We start from the raw sequence: 6228 nt of genomic DNA on the forward strand, positions 1-6228 counted from the left end.
ACCACGTATACAGCTAACTCTATCTCTTTCTCTAACCAAAGCAGCGCACAAAGCGGGATCAAGTGCTCAATTTCACGCAACTGCATGAGACCTGCAGTTTATCACGAGCTCACTGACCGCGCGCAAGAGAACAGTACCATTATAATTAAAGATGGCTTGCTGTGTTACAATACGGCCATTGCATATTAAATCAATTACCATTGCAATTAAAAGTGCACACACAAAAGGAGGGAAGGAAAAGGCTTTGCAAAAAGAATATCTTTAAAAAAGTCAAATATTGACTTTTGAAAGCAGTAAGTGAATAATAAAACGACTTATAGAACTGCTCAAGAGATGTACTTCTTTTGTTGTTACCATTACAAGATAAATCACCCAGATATGGTTTTGATGGTTTTCCTTTTCTCTAGTCAACTGTTAGTGGGGTTCTTCACCTTCACATCTTAGCATGATCAATTTTCAACATGAACAGCTGAACTTCTGAAGCAGATGCTTTGTTAAGAGCTGTCTTAACTCACAGAGATACAGTAGATGGAATTATAATATTTAGGCCTACACTGTAAAAAAATTACCGTGATTTTAACAGTAAAAGACGCTAAAAATGCTGTGGTGAAAAACTGTCAATTGGTTTACAGAAAGTTTCCGTACTATACACGGTGAATAACTGTAATAGATCTAACGGTACATTTAATGTAATTTTACGGTAACAGTTTTTTGGAAGTGAAAAATAACAATTTGTAAAATTTACAGTAAAAAACATAAATTGACATTCCCACAATTCCCTGCTTGACACTTCACATTAGATATATTTTCGTTGAAATAACTCTGTTTCTTCTTAGTTTTTCTCTTTTTTTCTAATCAGTTATGTACATTAGGGTTTTATGTTACATCTAATGTTGTTAAATTAATGTTTATTGCATTTTTTAAAATGTCATGCATGTTACCATGATGGTGTTTAGTGTGTGTGAATGACACTGTGTGCTCCTTCTATATGTTAGTGTTCTCCTTCTCAGCTTGTGGAAAATCTGCTGGTAATGAACTTTGATTCATGATGTGACTCTTATCACCACTGTGTTTGGTGACTCAGTGTATTACAAAGGTACAAAACCGATATTAGTACTTCATTAGGTTGGTAAATTAACATTATATCAGTTAATGAAATGCGTTATTTTACCGTAAATTTAACAGATTTTTTTTTACGCTGCTACTGTATTTTTTACGGTAAAGTTCTGGCAACCACAGCTGCTGTTTTTTTACTGTAAATTTTACTGGGATTTTTTTTACAGTGTATAAATTGACTTCATAAAGGTACGTAGTACAAACCCATCCATCAAAACACACACATGCACACACTCATCCCTCAGCAGTAGCCCTGGGAATCGCTGTGATTGTAGCCCCTGCCACTCTTCACCACACTAGAATTACAATACAAAAACAGGAGATATGAGTTATGGAATATTAATAACCCTCATTTCCAACACTCTGCTCTTTCAGATGCTAATTACAGATTAGCAGCTGAACACAGGGCTCAGATATGACTCAGTGTAATATCACCCTGCCTGGCAGACGAGTATAAACTCACCTCTGCTGGATCTGTTCTGTGTTTTAATCTATATTAGTATTATGTGCTTGATCTATTAGTCATTCTCAAACAAACTACTAATCCCTGGTGGATTAGGGTAGATAAAAAAAATAATAATTAAAATTGCTCATGGTTATTGATTGACAATAAAAAAGAGAATCTATTGCGTATATTGTATGTGGATAACGAAAAGCAGTAGCATTTACACCTTCATCAGAATCCGTCCAGACCACCTCCCAATGTGGATGAGAGACCTGATCTGATCCAATCACAATGCATCTTGGGTGCATTGACATCTGGCTCAAAGAGATTCATATGGGTAATTTCATTCAGAGCCTGAATGCTGTCTGTTGTTTAAAATGAAGAAACTTTTAGAGAGTTTGAAGTTTCTCGCTGAATTCTCCCTTAAATGTATTGATTAGTTATTTATTATTCATACAAGCTATCAAGAGCTGACTATCACACAGCTGTTACAAACAAAATCACAGTGTAACCTACTGAAAAGAAGACTGTGTGGGACACAGGGCCGATCTGTTGGTAAGTGAGATCATGACAACTTCCAAACACAAGTTTTTAGGTTATAGTATATATTTTTACACTTTCACCCTTTTTTAATCACCTTTTATTCAAATACAAAGTTCTGGCATGAAACTCTAGATGGCACAGGCTAAAAGGTCCTTTAACACACCTGCTGATTATCACATCAATATCTATAGGTCACAGATGATTGGTTCCTGCTGTATTAGTAACCAGTGAGCTGCGTGCTTAATCTTTAAATACATGCTTAGTAGCGCAGCATGCTTCAGAAACCCTCCACCTTCCCCAGCTCCACCTTTATAGATCTGCTACGGTTATTTATGTACGCTATATTGTACAGCAGCAGCATGTCTTACTTGCTCACAGCAGCGGGTCGTGTATGTATTGGCAGTAGCAAGTCCCGTACTTGCTCTGCAGCAGCAGCAGCAATAATCAACAGCAGCAGCAGTGTAGCAGATCTATTCCGCCAAGACCAAAAATATCTACATTGTCATATCCATTACCATACCAAACACTCAGAGAGTTGTCATGACAGAACTTAAATATTCATGCAGTGTGACAAACAAACTACTAAAAGTAGAAATAAATCAAGTACAAGGACTTGAGAGGTTAATATGAGGTCATGGAAATGATGTATAATTATACAAGAAATAGTATCCTATAAGTCCTATTAGTTAATAAAGGTTAATGCATTAACTAAAATTTACTAACTAACTGTTAATAAAAATACATCTGTTCATTGTTAGTTCATGTTGGTGCGCTGCGTTCAACTATACTAACTCAGAAGAAAAGGTCCTATATATCAAACCGCTCGTAAATGTAGTTCCAAACATAGGTTCGGGAGGAGTCTAAACATTCAGTCCTGTCAATCATCATTACAAGCGTATATAAGCAGCAGTCACTGCGTCATCCCAGCGACAATTCTTCCAGCATCCCTCCTCCTCCCCATCTCCTCCTCTATTTCTCTTATTCTCCCTCTATGCAGTACTGTTATATAGGGGGTTTATCTCGGAGCTCGAGCCGAGCCTCGGGTTCGAGCCTCCTTCAAAGTTTGTTTCACCATTAACCATTCAGACTGAATGGGCAGGCGAACTTGTGAAACATACTTTATCACTAACAAAATCGAAATAACCTGTTAATCATGAAAGTATTTTGCAATCATTTATGACATTTCTTCTTATTTAGAATCTTTTTGGCATAAAGTGTTCTTTAAAAGTCAAGATCCTTATGCAGAACCCCACTAAACTTTTTTTTTTTTTTTTCTAAGAGTGTCATCCTTTTTATTCTATTTATTATTTTATTTCATTTTTATTTTTTAGTTTACTGTATGTTCACTAATGTAAAAAAAATTGAAAAAAATGTTGTTTAAAACAGCTTGATGAAGTATTTCACACTGCTTGGCGTTTGACTTGTGTATCTCGTTGGCAGTGCCTTTACTCCTTCCCCTTTTGACAATATCATGCAAAAAGTATTTTAAACTGAACATTCACAGTAATGACTCATAGTGAGTTCTTTCATGACTTATTATCTGGTGAATGTGAGTGTTTTTGAGGAAACTTGATAATAATACACTGACATCTGTAGTGATGGATGCTTTACTCAGGTTCACTGCAATGCACTATATGAATAAATTATGCAGATTACTGTTTATTGTTGTACTGTTTGCTTTTATATATGCTATGGCGGTTGTATATGTTGTCACTCTGTTATTTATCATGTGGTGATTATTTCGAGCTTATCTTTTACTTAATATGTTTTTTTTTTAGTTTGTCACCATTATTGTGGTTTGTGCATATCAATGTGTTAAATGTTGAAGTTGATTTGCATGGGAAGGATTGTGGACATGTTCACCCACATTGAAAGCATACTGCACACTGTGATGTGATGAAATTAGATCTGACACATTTGTTGAATGAAGCAAGACTGATCTAATTTTGTTGGTGCCAATTCATGCTTCTTGCTTTCATTGTGGATATGAAGTATCCTCACATCAGAAGTTATGATCTTACCATTTATTACGGATCACATCACAGGGGCGACTGCCTATATATAACCTATAGGATGAACCAACCCTGGATGGAGATGGACAGTTCTCGACCTTATTCAATTCCTTATATTTAACCCTAATCCTATTCTTTAAATCTGTCATGTTGACAATATACACTGAAGAAAATTTGGTGCAGAAACAATTTTCACTCAAAAATTGTTAGTACATTTCTAAAACAGTTACAAAGAAAGGGCAAGTAATACATTGAATCATATGTGGAATTTAAGTAGAAAAACTTAAATATTTTCTTGTAAAATGTATCTTTGAAAAATAATCAATTTATAGTGCAAGCAAAAAACAATTATTTTTCTATCTGTGTACAAAACCGCTTATTAAATAAAAACTCTTGCATGTACCATTAATGTACCAAATTTTAATTGTGGAGGGGAAATATTAAGGGAATAATGACATATTTTAGCCTTTTCCTCACACACAGCTGTCACATGGCTTGGAATGTAATTTTTTTTTTTTTTTTTTTTTTTTTTGATTTTTGAAGCTTGACAGTTACAATAATCTTCTCTCATCCTTAATCCATTTCCCTTTGTGTTCCACAGATAAGATATTTTATATGGCTTTGGGTTTGAAATAACCTGAGACTGTTTAAATAATTTTCATTGAACTAATCTTATAAAAATGCTCTTGCATAGCAGTATTGCTTTTTATTTATTCATTTTATTCATTCGTTTTTGGATTATTTGGATATTTCCTAAAATGTAGGCCATTTTTTCAACACTGAAATTTTACAGAGAATAACAGTGAGAACTAAAATAACATATTCTGCTTTCATTGAAATCTATCTCAGTTTATTATTTTTCAGCAGAAAAAAAAAAAACCTGAAAGAAACATAGCAGTTTTTCAAAACTTATTGTTGGCTCCATTATCATAAATTGCTTGTTTTCCCTCAGTTTTATGTAGCAAAAGTATCTGCTAAATGAATGAATTCCTTTTCATTATTCAACATTATTATGTGCAAATGTTTTGTACTGATCAATCAGTTGTTGATGGTGGTGGTGGGTTGAAGGGTAGAGCACAAAAGTTTGTCTAGGTTCAAAGAGAGGCATGACAAAAAAATTTGAGAAGCACTGCACTACACGTCTTTGAACCTGTCACATCGTGAGTTTGGAGACATTTTGCAGATTCAGCTTTGCTGAAGTATTGTGGCTCCGAGCAGGGCTGGATGATAGAGCTGCTATTCAGCATGCAAATGTATAATAACTGACTGTCATACATTATAGTTTGTAGCGGTAAGTATACTATGCATCACTGGCTGCTTGTTGATAATAATTCACTGTAAGTTTATGGGTATTTATTTACTGTAAAGGAATGAACCTGACACATACTTCTCTCTCCTCCTCATTTACACTCCTAAGACATCTACTTTGTGTCTTTCTCTGACTGTATTTCACTCTGCCCCTTTCTACAGTCCGTTTTTCTTAGTGCGATGCGTGGAATTGCGAGTTACTGGTGTGAATATTTAATGCTGGCTTGGAGGAGAGAAAGGCCAATAAACAACCGAATGCTGGATCTGCTCGAGCTGTAACTCTTCTGGCCCGAGCTGTAACCTCCCTCTCTAAAGTCCTTCATTCATTTTAAATTACATCTCATTCAGTCCTTCAACCGCAATGCTTGAATGTTGCTTTTTATGATCTTTATTCCTGAAGTGTCAGTGCATCACCATGATGACCCTTATGTGACACAGATTTTCTTTCCTAGGTATGAAAATGATGTTTACAGTTTTTGAAATTTCCTTTAGGTGTGCACACAGTAAATATGATTAATTACTTTATCCAACAGGTAGGAAATGAGTTGAATTGACCATTTGCAATGGCTCTCATGCCACAGATCATATTCTCACACAGTGAATAATACATTGCGGAGCAAAGAGGACACTGACAACGTGCCAACAGGCAAGACAGAGCAGGTTATTTTTGGCATGAAACAAAGTCTCAAGTTTCAAATTTTGTCATTTTTTTAAAGAAATTCAAACAAGAAATACTGTTTGTGGATCTTTAATGTGTCATGACTGGTGGCTGTAGTGCCTCAGTTCAAGTGGCATGTGAACTGA

Source organism: Chanodichthys erythropterus, chromosome 9 (genome assembly GCF_024489055.1).
Source record: "Chanodichthys erythropterus isolate Z2021 chromosome 9, ASM2448905v1, whole genome shotgun sequence".
In the NCBI taxonomy this organism is placed as follows: domain Eukaryota; kingdom Metazoa; phylum Chordata; class Actinopteri; order Cypriniformes; family Xenocyprididae; genus Chanodichthys; species Chanodichthys erythropterus.